The sequence below is a fragment of the Onychomys torridus genome, chromosome 19 (genome assembly GCF_903995425.1).
Source record: "Onychomys torridus chromosome 19, mOncTor1.1, whole genome shotgun sequence".
NCBI lineage: Eukaryota > Metazoa > Chordata > Mammalia > Rodentia > Cricetidae > Onychomys > Onychomys torridus.
In genome coordinates, this window is record NC_050461.1 from 2,632,107 (window position 1) to 2,651,685 (window position 19,579).

A 19,579-nucleotide genomic window follows, 5' to 3' on the forward strand; every position below is an offset into this window, starting at 1 on the left:
TTCTTGTTGATTATAGTTTTATTTTTGTTTGTGTCATTACCCTTTATATCTGTAGACTATACTTGATAATAATTCCTATTGTATATAGTTTTGTATTAGGTTAGAATATTTTTATTTAGATGGAAAGGGGAGATGTAGTGGGTAGCTATTCTAGTTATGACTTGAAGCACTGCCCCTAGAGAGGCAGCACATGACTGCTACACCTGTCTATGGTCTTAAAATTTCCAAATTTTAATGTGGAAAGAAAAGGAGGAAGGACGAAAGGGGAAAGAAAGGTAGAAAGAAGGAGGAAAAATAACGATTGACTTGTGGTGCTGAAAGTAATGAACAAAAATTTAAATGGAATAAAATAACTGCATAAAGACTCAAGTAATCTCTAGTAAAACATTTAAAAACAACAGGTGAAAACAGCAACCATGTGTATTGTCTATGGTGGGGTCTAGTAAATGACCATTTGCAAAATGATAGAAATCAACACTAATTATAGCACAAGGAAGTTTACCCAAATGACAGTACAAGGTCCCTCCTTACCTGTGCAGTGACAAAGGCATAATGGGTATCCTCCAGAATCATGAAAAAGCATCAGACAGGTTTAGGGACACTAAAAAGTAATTGCTCACTGATTTTGAAAAATGTCATGGTTATAAAAATAAATATGACTAAAGCAGTCTCCTGGGTTATAGAAAAATAAGAATAAATGACAACAAATACAATGTAGAACCCTGGGAGATCCTGGAACACAAGGCCACTGGTAGGTAGACAAGCATTGATTAAACACAATTAAAATCTACAGTTAGGGCCAATGGTTCAATGAGTAAAATCATTTGCCACCAATACTGATGAATTGTGTTTAACCCCAGGAAATACAATATGGAGACTAAGAATTGATTCCCTCACACAAAGATGTTGTGGTGTTTGCACTCCCCAAATACACACACACACACACACACACACACACAGAGAGAGAGAGAGAGAGAGAGAGAGAGAGAGAGAGAGAGAGAGAGAGAGAGATTTACAAATTTGCTTTTGTTTAGTGTGGTTGTATATTAGTTTCTTTATTTTTAACATTGTATGGTTTCATGGGTTGTTAATATAAAGAAGAATCTAATATGACTTTTGTAACACTTCTGTGAGTCTACAACGATCACAATACATAAACTTGAAAACACACTACTGTTTATGTCCTGCTTATATTTACTTTTGCCTGAAAGGGCCTCAAGAGCACTAAGGGGTACGTTTTTCTATGTTGCCTGATTGCATAATGGAAGAATGGGAAAAACAATCCAGTTAATGCAAAAGATGCTTTTTAAGCTTCCTGACACTTTCTATTTCCTTCAGGAGCAGCCACAGCCTGAAGACATGAATGAGCAGAAGGAAAGAGTCAGCAAGGCTTATCTTCCCTTCATGCCCAGAAGGGAGAGGAAAGCTTTCTCACTCTTAGAAACCAGAGCAGGGAAACTGAATATATGTGTTATTCTCACACACTTTATTCTTTTAAGTAATCATTATTTTATTCCCAAGGAATATTATTCAAACAATAAAATCTAGGCATTGTATTAAAGAGCAATTCAAACCAGAAGTTCAGCATACTTATTATTTTATACTTGTTCCTCATAGATGTTTAAATAAAATAAAAGCAAATGTCAGTCCTATCCCCTTATGCACAAGGAGATGATTGGAACTGCATATAACATTAATTAATGAAAGCTAGAACTCCAAAGAATAAAAATACTTTGGCTTTTAAGTGATTATATTGGAACCAGTTTTTAATTAACACTCATATTTTGTTGCAAAAATTATTAGTAATTTATTGACTTCACTATTTTTAAAGAAAAATCAGGAAGAATTGTAGTATGTGTGCAGGCACAGAAATGTACCTATATTATAACACATCACTATTATAAATATGTAGTCTAAGCAAAAGCAAATTTTGCTAAATTACATAGCAGTGAAGGGCAGATTACCACTTAAATGACTGGTTACCTAAGAGAACTGCCCTTTTTCTAAGTACTAAAGCAAGGGCAGAAAGTTCAGAAAGACATGGACAAACAGAAAAAAAGAGTTACTAACCAGGAAGAGATAAGCCCTCTCCTCTGCAAAATTCCCCCAAATTAATCAGTTATTATTTGCCTTGCAGGAAAGTAGACAACATTGTCTCTTGTTTTCTCTTTGAAGAGAAAACACAACTCAATGTTTTTACATAAAATCTCATCACCCTTGACTTGTTTCCCCTACTTGATGTTTGTGTGGTACTACATCCCTCCAAATGGCAGAAGGGACAGAATATGGTCTGAGAGAATACAGGAAGGGGATGAATGGGTACTGATTCCTAGTGTCAGACTTAATGGATTTTTAAAAATATTCATTCAAGTATGAATATGTAACAAAGGTTTAAGGAAGGTTTTTGTTATTGAACACCTTAAGGACATTTTTTAGAAGTTAATATATACCCAGTCACAGAGACCATTATGAAATATTTTTTTTAGACTTTATAAAGTTTAAAAATACATTTTATCATTTGGAAAATATTAAAATGGCATGCAACAAGTTTAAGGACCTTAGTTCAAAAGCCCAACACAAAATAAATACACGTGTCCAAGCAGCAAGAATCTGGAACTCCAGCACTAGGAGAGGATCAGCTATAGGTGAATCACCGCAGCTAACTGGAAAGCTAGTGGAGCCTGTTGGTTAGTTCAAGATTCAATGAGAGATGCTGTCTCAAAAATTAATTTGGAAGAGTAATTAAAGAAGACCCTGACAATCTACCTCTGGCCTTCACTGGCACATAAACCCACACACACATAAAGAGTGCATGAAAATTTAGATGAATTACTAAAGTCTTATTAATAAAAACACAGAAACAGAAAGCAGGGTTAAAGCTGAGAGATCAAAGGAATAGGACAAGCCAAAAGCCAAACTCACCTCACCAACTCTCAGTGTCCAAAGAGACCTACTTTCAGTATACTCACACCTATATTCCTTTCTGTTCTGCTAACTCATTTCCTCTCTCCACCCAGTTACATAATTTTCTCTTCTTGCCCAGCTCTGTTACTTCCTATCTGTCTGTACAGACCTCCAGACCTTTATGCTTAACTAGTGTTGGAATTTGAGGCATGTGCCACCATGCCTGGCTCTGTTTCCAGTGTGGCCTTGAACTCACAAAGACCCAGACAGATCCCTGCCTCTCTAGTGATAGGATTAAAGGCATGTGCTACCACTTCCTGACTTCTATGTTTGCTATACTGGCTGGCTTTTCCCTCTGATCCTCAGATAAACTTTACTGGGGGGCAAAGATAAAATTTCCCCTTTTTTGTCTAAATAAAAAAGTCATAACTAAGAAAAACTATATATAATATATACAAGCAATAAATATATCAACAATGTCTAGTCCATTTTCATTTGACAAATTCAGCAAAAATATCCCTTATCTATCATATTTTGGTGAGTTGAAAATGTACCTAATTCACATTCTATCCTCTCTTGTATTACCAACAGAAAACTATCTTATGCTATCTTTCAAATTTATATACTTTCCACCTCATTAGTAAGTTTCTTCTCTGAATTTCTTAACAATTACTTCCTGCTGTTTGGGGGCAAAGGCATCTTTAGGGGATCCTGAAAAGAAAAAAATTTAGTTAATTGTCAAGTCCTGGAGAGTTAGCTTTATCATTTGTTGTCCAGTCTCTGCATAATACGAAAGAGTAGGACTTAACACAAGTCCTTGTTTGAGTTGTCTGTGAGGCTGGATCATCTCAGCTAGGCATCTTAAAATTGTCCTCAGCAGTTTGTTGTCCAAAGCTGATCTTTGGATAACGTTTGTTACTATTATTGTCCATGTGGAATTGACAATGTGGGATCCCATCATCTTTCTGAAGACTTCAAATTTGCTTTTAGGCCTAGGCATGATTCCCTACAGACAACTGATAGAGACTCAAACACAAAAACATGTACAGGCAGCTAAATGAAGCCTTTTTTTCCTTCAATTAGTTAGTACTCTACATGACCATTAATATCATAATAAAAGTTTAATATATAATAATCTTATATATTAATCTTATAAAATTTTAATATAAAATTCATTCCTTAAGAAAAATTTAAAGAATCAAAATAGAACTAAAGAATTATGAGATGAGTGGCAATAGAATAGTCCCTTAATTTTGGTTTTCTTTGTCCTATATCAGATGGCTGTTCTGACATAATACAGAGATTTTGGAGACAGCCACTCTCCAACTCCAAAGCCAACTTTAATTTTTAATTGAGCTGGAACTATATAAAGAGCATTTGTGTTATTTTTCTGTGGAGAAGAGAAGAAACAAACATTTAGGAAGACTTCTGAAATTTATACGTGATATATCAATTGACCAATTTACTCTTTTTCTTGGAACATTTTTTTTTTCGGGATGATTTGTCCTTTTCCTTCAGATGTCTCATTTGTCCAGTGTTCTTCAGATTCTTTTTTTTTTTTTTGGTCGGAGTTGAGGACTGAACCCAGGGCCTTGAGCTAGCTAGGCAAGTGCTCTACCACTGAGCTAAATCCCCAGCCCCTGTTCTTCAGATTCTTAAGACTTCATTCTCCTGAAAGACAAAAACAAAAACCCTTCCTCAATACTAACTTTGGGGAGATTCCCTTTTGACAAGTTATATCTGATTAAATAAAAAGCATTTGTTAGTGGTGTAAGTTAATTTAAATTAGATGGTCATGCTGTTTGATGATCTATTATCTCTTCTAATTAACAGGTGTCCCTTGTTCAAGCTGAACCTTCATCAATTTTGATGATATCCATAGCTTTTCTTCTCCTGTAGAAACAAAAGCAAAACCTTGTCCCCAGTGTAACACATATCCTGGTTTCCATTCTGAGGTCAGCACATCCTTAAAGTATATAGGTTGATTTAATTCTGTAGTTTTTTCTATTATCTGCAGCTATTGTTCCTTTCTCATTAGCATTGAGAGAATTCAAAGTTAATAGAGCATTCTGTAATCTATTTCTGTAGTTTTTTGATGCCCCTTTCTATTTGTTTAGCATATCCTTTAGAGTTCAATTTGATTGTTGTATAACTGTTTTGCCTGTAGGTTTGTGTGGTATACCTATAATATGCTTTATATTGTAATAAGCAAAAAACTGTTTCATTTTACCAGAGATATATGCTGGAGCATTGTCAGTTTTATTTTGTGCAGGTATACCCATGTTGACCATAACGTCTAGCAAATGCATAATCAGATTTTTCAGAACTCAGACCAGTTGTCCATTGAAACCTTGAATAGGTATCAATGATAAGGTTTACTACTTTAATCTTCCAAATTTTACAAAGTTAAACATTTCCATCTGCCAAATTTCATTCCTTTGAGTACCCTTTGGCTTACATCCTGCTGGTTGTGGAATCTGATTATAAAAAGAACAAGTAGGACATTTCCTTAGCTTGTTTCCAGGTTATGAAAAAAAAAAAAACTTGTTTAAACCTTATTATTGATTTTTTTAAAAATGAAAGTCTGAGGCCTTCAGCACATTTTCTTGCTGTGGGATGTTCTATATGCTGTGAATGTGTTGCTCTGATTGGTTGATAATCAGAACACTGGTTGGCCAGTAACCAGGTAGTAAGTATTGGCAGGGTAAAGAGACAAGGAGAATTCTGGGAACAGGAAGGCTGATCCATCCAGGGGGCAACATGTAATGACACACAGGTAAAGCCATGGAATATGTGGCAACATATAGATGAACAGAAATTGGCTGAGTTAAAGTGTGGGAGCTAGTCAGTATTTAGTCTGAGCTACTGGCCAAACAGTTTTAAAAAATATTAAGCCTCTGTATGACTATTTTATAAAAGGCTGTGGGACTGGCAGGTGAGAGAATTTTGTCCTGACCACGGGCCAGGTGGGACACAGAAAAACTTTCAGCAACAAATGCCGCCAAAACCTGGGACCTAAAACCTGAGAAAGCTTAAAAAGGATTCTAAAACAGAGCTAAAAACAGGTTCCTAGTGTGTCTCTCAGGCCAGCTACAGTTTGCAGTGTGTCGGCTTGACCTGAAGCATGGCTGCAGATTCCTGCCTCAGTACACAGAGTCATCTTCAAGCCACACAATGTGGTGCTTGGTGGATTTAGCATTTGCTATTAAAAAAAAAAAAAGAGGTTTCTGAGCTACATGCTGCTTTGATAGAAGCATAGACCCACTGCCTCCCAGAGCCAGCAGACAGCATGGCTCCCTGAGCTGGCAGTGAATTATCTCCACCATGAGATGGGTGAAGTCAGAAGCCAAGGTGGCTGCTTCAGTACTAAGCACTGCAGTTTAAAACAATAGATTCACAATAAGACAGATTCAGATGGAATAAGACTTTAAATGGTTTTTAATGTATATAAAAATGTACGGAGGCTTGGAAGAGAGAAGAAAATGAATATAGACAGTTATATAAAGAAATAGTTTTTAAAAATAGTCTTTAAAGAGAAAGTAAAAGTAATATAAAAATAAGCCATGTAAAGTGGAATATTACACATAGAATCTGGATTGAGTTGTCTTTGACATTTTTATCTGCAGAAAGACATTTGATTATAAAGGCTGCTCAATTAAACCAATATGTATATTTTAAATGTGACTTGACTTCAAAATTTGGAACTAAGGATATGTTGCTTTAGAAAGGAGGCCTGCTTTTGTTTCCACAGGAAGCAAGAGGCCATGGATTTGTTTCAGTTTAAGATACATCAGGTTTGACCAGCCAAGACCTCCTGAAAGGTCTCTGATGACATCATATCCCAGATGATCCAACATCCAGAACAGTTTTAAGGCAACTGGCTCAGACAATGCAGCCTCACAGACTATTCCTGTCAGGACTTGACCATACTTTTTAATTTTCTGAGGCTCTCCATAAGAATACAGTGCCCTCTATCAGCAGGAAGTAGCCTTGGAAACTATGCCCACATTCTCATACCCCGACCCCCAAATAGATTATGGATGTTTGTCTTGTTTAGGTTGTTGGTTACAAATTGTCATTCCTCATAGTCAATCTTTCTAAAAGAAGAAAGGAGGATACTTATGGAAATATAGGATATAGATATGATAGGATGAAAGGGTAAACTTAAAGAGCAACAACTTGTTTGAAATGTTTTACATTACTATGAATTTTAGTTTATTGATACAAATTTAAAGTTAATTTTGTTATACTGTATGTATATTTCTACTCTTGATTTAAGTATTTTGTGAAACTCATTTGAAATTGTAGTGTATAGTTGAGAAATATAGATTAATAATTAGTCATCTATGATTGTCAAACTTATAGTCATGTTAAGTTTTCTAGGTACACAGAGATGTAATTCAATTAGTTAGATAATCTTCAAACACTTCAAAGACCTACAGAATATGGCATTTAAAATGTTTTAAAAATTTAGACTTTCTGGACAGAGACTGCTCCTGGAAAGACTGATTTATGTCAGAATAGAGGATGGGCATTGAAGACACTCCATATGAAGTTTATTTTCTTTTTGGCAAAAATAGCCATTTGGGCAAGTTCTTGCCTGGACTGCTTGATAAAATGTTGTATTGACTGGACATGCAGGACCATAGGAGGGTGACCACTGAACTTTGCAAAGTTAGATGGTGCTTCAGGTTCCTGCTTCATAGAAAAGACTGCCAGACATTCTACAGGACACAAGGAGCAGTGACTATAAAACCATAGACTATAAGCTGAAGATGGATGCCCCAAAGCTGAAGAAGAACTCTGGATGACTCTCTAGGCAGGCACCTATCTCTGTCATTCTAGATTTTAAAAGTTGCTTACAGGCCTGGCATTGGTGGCACATGCCTTTAATCCCAGCACTTGGGAGGAAGAGGCAGGCAGATCTCTGTGAGTTTGAGGCCAGCCTGGGCTACCAAGTGAGTTCTAGGAAAGGCACAAAGCTACACAGAGAAACCCTGTCTCAAAAAAAAAGTTGCTTACAATATTCTTCCTGTTTACTTAGGTAATATTGTCTAATATCTAAGGTCTTTGATGCAGTTGAAGACTAGATAGTTACAATTATGATTTTCCTTCATTATGATAAAAGATAAATTAGATATGAAACCTTAGACTCACAAATATATAATACATAAAATATTTTCTTAAATTTAAAAAAATCAAATAGACTAAATATTGTAACTGTAATTCTCACTTGATAACTGTTTGTGATATGTAATTTTACAATGTTAAAGTTAAACAAAAAGGGGGAGGTGCTATGGGATGTTCTGTATGCTGTGAATGTGTTACTCTGATTGGTTGATAAACAAAACGCTGATTGGTCAGTAGCCAGGCAGGAAGTACTGGCAGGAAGAGACAAGGAGAATTCTGGGAACAGGAAAGCTGAGTCTGGAGATGCCAGCCTGCCATCCAGGGAGCAGCATTTAATGACACACAGGTAAAGCCACAGAATATGTGGCAACATATAGATTAACAGAAATTGGCTGAGTTAAAGGGTGGGAGCTAGTTAGTATTTAGTCTGAGCTAATGGCCAAGCAGTTTTAAAAAAATATTAAGCCTCTGTATGATTATTTTATAAAAGGCTGTGGGACTGGCAGGTGAGAGAGATTTGTCCTGACCATGGGCCAGGTGCCACCCAGAAAAAAAATTCAGCAACATTTCCTATTAATAGTTTATCAATCTCATCATTACCTTGTGCTAGAGGGCCTGGCAGACCCCTATGGGATTGGATGCGAATTATATATAAGGAATGTTTCCTATTCCTAAAAAAGTTAATTCTGACTCATCAGGGATAAACTATGAAATCTCAATATGTAAGACTGCTGTTTCATCATACTGAGAGTCAGTAACTATGTTAAGAGGTTCTGAAAAATCCATTAATATCATCAGAATAGCATATAATTCTGATTTTTGAACTGAATTATAAGGAGTTTGAACCAGTTTACTTAACTTTTCTGATTGTAACCCTGCCTTTTCTTGTTTGTTTGCATCTGTATAAAATGCAGGGCCTCCAGATATTGGTATTTCCCATACAATGCAAGGCAGAATCCAATCAGCTCTCTTTATAAGTTGAATTCTATTGCCTTTGGAATATTTGCTGTTAATTTCTACTAAAAAATTAATGCAATCTCTTTGCCAAGATTTACTTTCTGGTCATAATTTGTCAATGTCAACCTTAGTTAAAGATACTACAATTTCTGCTGGGTCTATTCCTGCTAATTGATGAAGTCTCAATTTTCCTTTCAAATAAAACTCAAAGATCTTTTCCACATAATTTTTATTTATTTTTTTACTATGTGTATTAGGTAGAAATATCCATTCCAATAATATCTTCCCTCTGTATTAACATTCCTGTAGGAGAAGGCATAGAGTATAAAATAACCAAAATGCAATCAAGCTTTAGATCCACATGATCCACATATCCTTCCTGTACTTTCTTTTCCACCAAGGCCAATTCTTTCTCAGACTAAACTAATAATTCTCTTGAACTATTTAAGCCCTTATAATCTTCTAAGGTTTTGACCAAATTACTCAGTTCATCATTTTTTTACCCCAACAACAGCCCCTGGATAGGAAATATCTCCTAATAATTTTTGAAAGTCATTAAGAATCTTAATCAATCTCTCCTAATTGGCACATTTGGGGTCTAATTTTTTGTAGACCTATTTTATATCCTAAATAATTAATAGAATCTCCTCTTTATATCTTTTCAGGAATAATTTGTAATCCCCAATAAGGCTTTACTTCCTCAAATAGTCTTTCTAATGTATCTGAATTTGAATCATCTAGTAAAATATCATCCATGTAATCATACATTATAGATTTGGGAAATTGTTTACATATTACTTCCAATGGCTGCCATGCAAAATATTGGCACAGGGTTGGGCTATTTAACATTCCATGTGGCAGAATCCTCCATTGATAGTTCTTAACCAGCTGAGAAGGCAAATCTTTCTCTGTCTTTTTCTTCTAAGGGTATTGAGAAGAAATAGTCTTTTAAATTGGTAAGTATAAGAAAGAGGACATTCTTTATGTAACAGAGTAAGTAAAGGAATTACAGAATATAGAGAGCCCATTCACTGAATTACCTTGTTAATTGCTCTTAGGTCTGTTACAATTCTCCATTTATCAGATTTCTTCTAAATAGCAAATACAGGAGAATTCCAAGTGCTGGTTGATTCTTCAGTATGCCGAGTATTTAACTGCTATGTACCAGCTCTTGTAAAGACTGGAGTTTCTCTGTTGTTAAAGGCCATTGCTGAACCCATGGAGGCTTGTCTATTAATCATTTTAAAGGTAGAGCTGCCACCATCTTGGAAAAATTAGCAGCTGTTGTGCCCTGTTCTTGTACAATCTGGATAGCTGGTGACTGCTCTTTATAATACCTGCTAATATTTCTCAAAGAAACATGTGTTATTTTATAGTTTGTTTCTGAGTTTGGAGGAATGTTAATCTAGGTATTCCATTGCTGTAATAGATCATGGCCCCATAAATTCATAGCTATATTAGCCACATATGGCTTTAATTTTCTTTTCTGTCCTTTTTGCCCAATACATTCAATCCATCTTGTGCTCTGTTTTACTTGAGACATTGTTCCAATCCCTAACAGCTGAACATTTACCTCCTGAAGAGGCCAATTTCGATGCCAAATTTCTGGTGCAATTATTGTCACATTTGCACCTGTGTCTACAAGACCTTCCAAGCGAACATCATTTATTAATATTTTTAATTTTCATCTTTGTTCATTTATAGAAGTTTGCAAAAAATTCACTTTTTGGATTCTCCTGAATTTCCTGTGATCTCTGCTATAGTTGTTCTATCATCCTGAGCACTATGGTTTATTACAATAGACATTTGGTTATTTAATTGCTCTGAGAAGGGGTTTCTTCTATGATGGCAGGAAAGGACTGACCCGAATTTTTCATAGGGCCCTTTGAGAGCCCCCTCAAGGAGTTTCCCAATGGCAAAGGTAAACGATTACAATTGTTTGTTCAGTGTTTGCCTTAACCACACCTTCTGCATGATCCAGAAGGGAGGGTCATTCTGTTGCCATTGTTACTTGAATTTGTTTCTAGGAATTCCCTATTTACAGTCCCTTTTTAGGTGACCTTGTTTACCACAATTAAAGCATCTGACATTATTTTTCTTCAAAGCTCTTGAAATCACCTCTCCTATCCATATATCATCATGGTCATGAAACTCAATATTAATTATGTCCCTGAGTCAGTCCTCCAAAGGTGCTGATCTGGCCTTTAATGGCCTAACCACCCATTTACATGTTGAATTAGAATTCTCAAAAGCCAAAGGTTCAATTATTATCTGTCTAGCTTCTGAATTTTGTATCATTCTATTTATTGCTGAAGACAGCTTTTGTAAGAAATCTGTGAAGGTTTCTTATGGGCCCTGTATAGCTTTCATAAATGACTCAGTTTTCTTTCCTGCTCCCTCAAATCTGTCCCATGCATTCATGGTTGCATGCAGCATAGAATTAGGGTTTGGTTATCATATAAACATTGCCTTTGTATATCAGCATAATTATGTTCTCCAAGAAGCTGATCCTGGAAATTTCTGTACATCTAGTCCTACATTGTTGTTCTATAGTTTTAACCTCCTCTTTCTACCAGGTTCTCCACTGTAACTATGGCCTGGCCTCTAGGAGAGCTGTAACCAATTCTTTCCATTCCTGAGGAATAATTCTATTACAAGTTGACCACAAGTTTAACACCTGCTTTACAATTGGAGAATGCATTCCATAAGATTCTATAACTTCTTTAAATCTCCTCAAATCTAACATTTCCACTGTAGTCCAGTTAGCACATCCTTGAGCATTTTGGCAGTTCCTATAAGGTTACTGGTTAGATTAATGCTTGCTGTCTGGTAACCTGAGGCTGTTTCTCTGTAACTGCATAGTTTAATCCTGAGATAGGTTCATCTTTAAATTCATCTCCTTGGGTCTGGATTTCTCTATAATTCATTTAAACAGGTTTTTCTATAGCTTTTATCTTGGCACTCAAATTGATAAACTTTTTTAATGCTAAAATAAAAATGATCAAATAAATAATATTCATAATTGAAATTAAGTACACCTCATCAACATTAATTATCCTCTCATTTAATTGTTCAATTTTCAGACTGCCTAATGTGTTACCAAACAGAGACCAAATCTTTCCATTGTACATATAATTCCCGTTTTTTAATGTAGAAAAATTATTTTTTAACTAATTTTTCCTTTTAAGATATCTTAATTGACTTACCAAGTTTGTCATCTGTGTAGAACAGTAGAAGTCTGAGTGAATTTCAGCGCTCCTACCTAATGTGGTAGCAGTCTGTGATGGGAATCCAGGGAGATCCCACCACCCACCAGGAGAGACAAAGTTAAAGGGACTCAGGCCCATGTCGGGGTAGAGATTGGGTCACATGCAGCTCTGGTCTCAGCTGGGCATCTCGTGCCTGAACTGAGGGGCCTGTAATGCCATAATCTACCTTTTAGTAAATGCTTGACCCAAAGCATTGGGTGCCAATTGTAGGTTAATTGCTAAATGATTTTATTATTTAAAAACACAGAGCCTGAATTTGGGGTTAAAGCTGAGAGACGAGAGGAATAGGACAAGCCACAAGCCAACCTCACCTCACCAACCTTCAGTCTCCAAAGAGACCTACTTCCTGTATACTCACACTTTTATTCCTTTCTGTTCTGCTAACTCATTTCCTTTTTCCACCCAGCTACATCACTTTGTCTTCTTACTCAGCTCTTTCACTTCCTGTCTGTCTGTACAGTCCTCCAGAACTTTACAGTTAACTAGTATTGGAATTTGAGGCATGTGCCACCATGCCTGGCTCTGTTCCAAGTGTGGCCTTGAATACACAGAGACCCAGACAGATCCCTGCCTCCCTAGTGATAGGATTAAAGACATGTACTACCACTTCCTGACTTCTATGTTTATTATAATGGTTGGCTTTTTCCTTTGATCCTCACATAAACATTTTTGGGGTGTACAGATAAAATATCAACACATGAAAATATAAAGAGTCTCAATAAATTTTAAAATGTTTTAAAAATTATGATTCTGGAGGTGGATACTTTTGTACATTGTAACTTCTGGCATCATATACATTTATAGTTTGCATTAGTCATCTTTTAGAACAGTCATCTGTATTTTATATATTGTGATTTCAGGCAGCTCCCTTGGGAATATGTAAATAGCAGCATTGAATTGATAGACACATATTTTGAGAGCCTTTGCTCGTCTTTGTGACTTCTGCCTCTTCTCTGTGCTGTGATTACCTTATGTACCATGTAATCTGGCCTCATCTGCTCTGTGTATCCTTAGTGTGCTTCTTCTATGGACCATGCTGAGGCTGAGCACTCCATTGCTCCAGCCGGTTGTGATGATATGCTGAGTAAACTGTGCCTATCTAAATTCTTCTAATATATTGCTACTTCAGTGTGTTCAGATAAGCTTATATGAGCATATAAATGTTTCCTTATTTTATTTAAAACAGAATTTTGCTGCTATTGACAATGAATATCTTGCTGAATTGTCATTTTTTTCTTTTTAAGTAGTCTTTCTTTGTTCCCAAATAGTCTTAAATTTGTGTTCCTCCTCCTTCAGACTCCCAAACTTTGGGATCATAGGTATGCACCATTGTGTCTGCCTCTAGGTTGCCACTGATTGATAATCAAGGTACTTACTTTTCATTTTTCCATTGCTGCATAACTATAATAACTTCAAAACATCAAACATATTACTCTCATTTTCCTTATGTCTGAGAAATAGAATATCATACTGAATAGATATTCCTAATTTTCATTAATTGAAAAGTTTTTGTCTTAGTGTTATATTGCTGTAAGGAGATACCATGACCATGGCAACTCTTATAAATGAAGCACTTAATTGTGGCTTGCTTACAGTTCCAGAGGATTAATCCATCATCATTATGGCAGGGAGCATGATGACAGGAAGGCAGACATGCTACTGGAGAAGTAACTGAGAGTTCTATATTTGGATACATAGGTAGCAGGAAGTAGACCACACAGAGCTTGGCATTTGAAACCCAAAATGTGTCACCCCCAGTGACACATTTCCTCCAACAAAGCCACTACTATTAATTCCTATCAAGTAATGCTACTTTTTAATGACCAAGCATTTAAATATATGAGTCTCTAGGGTCCATTCTTACTCAAACCACCCACAGTCTTTATTTTTAAGTTCAGATAGCACTACCATTTTTGTAGTTTGTTAAAACTGGGTTCTAGGTTTTGATAGCTCTAATTAGTACAATTATTCAAGGGTGTAGGTTGTGTTGAATTTCTAACAGGGAACAGGATGATGATAAATTCGTAGACCCCTCTGTTTTATACCATTATTTTATCAAATGTTAGGACCATCATTTTGTGTTCTGCTATTCATCACACACTTCCAAAGTAATGCCTCCTATACCATATGACTAAATGTTCATGAAATTTCAGTGATCATTTACATTGATGGTCTGAATAGGAATGGCCCCCATATACTTATATGCCTGTATGGTGTGGCATTATTATTAGGTGTGGCCTTGTGGAAAAAGTGTGTCACTGTGGAGGCAGGCTTTTAGGTCTCATTTATACTCAAGCTAGGCATAGTATACAATCCCTCCTTATACTTCTTGTGGATAAAGATGTAGAACTCTCAGTTCCTTTTCTTACACCATGCCTGCCTATATGCCACTACATTTCCTGCCATGATGATAATGGACTGAATATCTGAAACTGCAAGCCAGACTCAATTAAATATTTTCCTGTATATCAGTTGTCATAGTCATGGTGTCTCTTCAGAACAATAGAAACCCTACCTAAGACAAAAGTTAATACCAGGGACTTGGATATTACTGTGATAGGCTAGACCATGTTTTTGTTTGGAGGAATTTGGACTTTTGATAGTTTAGGTTTGGAAAATAGTAGAATGCTTTAAATACTGCTTAATGGTCCATACTAGTAGGAACATGGAGGACAGTGGTGCTGAGGGTGATTTGAATGTTGGGGGTCTGGCTCAAGATGTTTCAGAAGAGAATAATTTTAGTATGTTAACCAGAAAATATTCTTCTAATATTATGATGAAGAATATAACTACTTTTTGCCCTTGTTCAAAGAGTCTGCCTGATTCTAAAAAGAAGAGATATGGATTAATTGCATTGGCAGAGGAAATTTTGACATAGCCTAATATAGACTCTGTTGTGTGGTTATTAGTCTTAACTCTAATAAAGATTTATAATGAAAAGGAGCAAGCTCAGTAATAGAACTAGAAATTTTTAAGAGTCCAGCTTTATTTTACCACAGGGTACTCTTGAAGAGAGAGGGATAAGAGATATTAGATAGAAGGAAAAAGGGGAGAGAAACTGATAAAAACACAGGTTAGCCTCAGGAAGGCCTGGGGTCATTATCCACCAGCACTCCCCACACACTAGTGTCTTCTAAAGGGCATTTGCAGGAATGCCAAGGGGTGGAGCAAAAGACCTCCTCCTAGATCAATCAAGTGTAGACCCTCCCAATCACCTAATAACCATGCACAGGGTCAAGTGGTCTTCTAATGCAGCTGTGCTGGGTAAAGCAAGCTCAGATCTCATTAGGAAACCTTTATGGGCCTCCACAACTCTTGCTTCTTGATATAAAAAAAAGGCCCTCAGGACCCTCAGATAGCCTGTGCCTGTCTTAGGTCATTCTTCCTGATTGATTTTACATACATGCATTCAGGAAATTATCAGGAAGAAAATTGCCCATCTTTGACTACAAGCCTCTGGAAAGAGGGATTGCAGAGCTTACCTCAGCTCCGACCCAGATTTCTACTAAGAGCCTGCAAACATCCACAGTGACCTCCATAGCTGCCATACCTCCCAATAAAGAACTAGAAGATAATAAAGATGGAATATCCTTTTTGGAATGGGTCTAAGGTGATTATAGCAGCCTTAGCTGCACCAAGCCCTTTTCTAAATCAAAATTTTCTCCTAAAAGAAGTTCAATAAAATTTTCAAGAGACTATTTTGATTCCCAGGGGAAAACAGTCATTTCAAAACACTTCAGAGTATCCACTCAAGTAAACAAAATCCCATGCTAATTATAAAGACATTTTTAGCTGTTTAAGTAGCTCATATATACATGTGTTCCTACCACAGCAATAGAGCTTCTGTACAAAATAACTTGATTGTGGAAGGCCTACCCCTTTATGGGAGAGCTCCCATTTTCTGAACAGAAACAGAAGAAATGTGGAAATTTTAAGAACAAGACAGAAAAGCTCCCTAATTATGACACCTTCACTTGAGTTTTCCAAGGGCCACTGAGACCATTAAAATTATATCTTGGGGTACCATAAAAGCGTACAAATATATCTGAAAGTAAAAAAGTAATAAAAACACTCTTAGTATGAACATCACTATGCACTTTTTACATTTAACATTTGTACTTTTTACAAATTTACATTCAACATTTATACTTTTTGCATTCAGTATTTACACATTTTACATTCAATATTTATACTTTTTACAGATTTGTAAGTAGCATAAATATCACTATACTTATTTATACTTTTTACAACTTACATTAAAGAGGAAACTCTATAGAACTATTTTAAAAACATATCTAGAAGAATATCTTAACAGAACTAACTTACATTCAAAAGCAAACTCTATAGGACAACTTTACAAACTTTAGCAAACATCTAGAAAGGATTTCTTAACAGATCATGAGGTACCATAGTAAAAATTATTGGTGAATTCAACAGTGTTTTATTTCTGAAAGTTTGGAGTTCATGGTCAGCTTTGATATCATTTGGAAAGTTTTCCAGACAGTTTGAAGTCAGAGCTCTCTGTTCCATACATTGCACCAAACACTAAGATAGCCATCAAGCTTATGAGGGTACAATTCCCCCGTCTTAATTTTTTGAAGCTGCATTTTAAGACTGCCATGATGCCAATGTTTCCCTCTTACATTTCTACCACAACCCAACTTTCTTTTTTTAATCTGTCCATAAGTGTTTTTTCCCCATAACTAAAGCAGTTTCCCAATGTATGGACCACTTTCTCAGAATGGGAAAAAAAATCACAAACAAAACAAAAACAAAATGACACAGACTGGGAAAAATCATAAACAAAATAGAAACAAAATGACACAGTGATGAAAGATAGCCTCACAATACTAAGAACCAATGAAAGAGCCAATACTTGAAAAAAGAGCAAATTCTTCAAAAAAGTAAACAATATTGATGAACACTTTTATTATTTACTTTTTTTGAGTAGTGATTGCTCTTGAGCAACAGCTTCTCCCCTGCTGTTTCTAAAACTGCCCCTTTGTCTTTTTATAATTTGTTCCAAAAGTATCTTTTATGTTTCTTTCCCTGTGTTTTAAATTTTTTTGGCTAAATTCTGACTCTTAAATTTCAAGATGTCATTGATTCCAATACTCATTTTTTTTCTCCTTTCTCATTATTTTTTTCCTTTCTGGGAATCCCACAGTGTATAATTTGCGCTCTCTCTCTCTCTCTCTCTCTCTCTCTCTCTCACTCACTTTTATTATTTTTCTCATATAATACACCCCAACTGCAGTTTTCCCTCCTTTTTGTAACCACCCTTCCCCACATTCCCTCTCCTCCAGATCCACCCCTCCTCCATTTCCCTTCTGGAAAGAGTAGGCCTTCCAGGGATATGAATCAAACATGGCATAAAAATATAGAATAATAGTAGATACTAACCCTCATATCAAGGCTGGATGAGGGAACCCATAGAAGGAAAATTGTGCTAAATGCAAGCAAAAGAATCAGAGACACACCCACTCCCACATTAGGAATCACACAAAAAATCCCACACTAAACAACCACAGCATATATGCAGAGGATTAATAGATACCCATGCAATCACCAATCTGTGAATATAGCAGAATATCATTAGGAATAATTTCATTGACTTTTCCTTTTTATCAGTTATGTTTGGTTCTACCTAGGTTTCTGGAGTATCCAGCTTCCAGTTATTGCCCATTCAGATATGGTTTTCTCTCTGGAATTGGGCCTAAAGTTAGAACAGTCATTGGTTGGCCACTCCCACAGGTTCTGAGCCACCATTGACCAAGCACATCTTGCAAGAACAGGATTTAGGTCAAAGTTTTTGTGGCTGGGTTGGTGTTCCACTTTCATTGCTGGAGGCCTTTGGCTGTTTACAAAAAAAATGGTTGTTTAAGCTCAGTATCCCCATTAGTAGGAGTCTTTGCTAGGGTCACCTTCGTAGATTCCAGGATATTTTTACTGCATTAGTTTTCCACATCACTCCTCAAATGTCCCCCTATTCAAGTCAGTTCTCTAGTACTTTTTCCTTCAATCTCTTTCCACACCAGATCCCTCACAGTCCCATCCTAAAAATCCCACCATCAACGTGCAAAATCTATTCTATTTTTTTTCATTTCTTTAATGATCACATTTTCCTTAAATTGAATTCTCTTTCCCTTAATCCTGTGATTTTCAACCTTCCTAATTCTGTGACTCTTTAATACAGTTCTTCATGTTGTTGTGACCCCCAACCATTTAATTATTTTTGTAGAAAATTTATAACTTTAATTGTGTTACCCTTTATGAATCATAATGTAAGTATCTGTTCGCCAATGGTCTTAGACAACCCATGTGAAAGGGTCAATTCTACTCCCCAAAATGTCACAAACCACAGTTTGAGAATCACTGCTTTAATTAGTTTTCTTTCTATTCTTTGTTTTAAAAGCTTAATTGTTCCATTTTGGTTTCACATTGTCACTTTTTTGTGTTGGAAGCTTTCTTTGAATTTCCCTGGTCAGTTTTTCACTTTTGGACAGTAGTATAACTCTGTCCCAACAGAGAAATCTCACCATAGAAGACAGGCTCCTACTTTCACAAAGGTGTGGATACATGTACCAGCTACTTGGATTTGAACACCTGTTTTCCTGGAAGACTTTCTTGTTCTGACACTGGCATAGGTGTGAGCACTTCCAATGTGCTTCTAGTACTCCCAGTGGTGTGCTTGCCCAGTCATGGATAATACAGTGTCTCTATGTGTAGAGCAAGCCTTTTTGTTTCCTAGTCCAACATCTTGGCAATGCTGCTCTTCTGTTAGAGTATTAAGAATTCCTGTGCTTCTGCTATCATTTTTCAGAGTGTGTATTTTCATTTTCTCTTATTTAATTTGGGGGTATTGACAGTAGTCTTAAGGTTACTTACAAAAAAATTAGTTTGAGGATACTTCAAGGAGTTTGTGTGTGAAAGATTGATGTTGCTAATTATTTTATGTTTTCTATTCATTTCCACATTTTAGTCTTTGGTTGTATGTGCAATATACCTACAATTTGGCATTTCTTGGTATTCCCAATTATTTTCAAGGTATTATAAAGCTTAATTTCAGGCTTTCTGAAATTAGAGGCTTAACTTCTCAGGACATATTATTATTAATTGTTCTTTCATTCAATATCAAATTGCTAATACTTAAATAATGTTATTGTTTTAGTTAGAGTTCTATTGCTCTGAAGAGATACCATTACTAAGTCAGCTCATAAAAGAAAGTGTTCAATTGGTTGCTTGCTTACATATTCAGAGGGTTATTCCATTATTATCTCAGAGGGAAGCAGACAGGCATGGTGCTAGTGAAATATGTC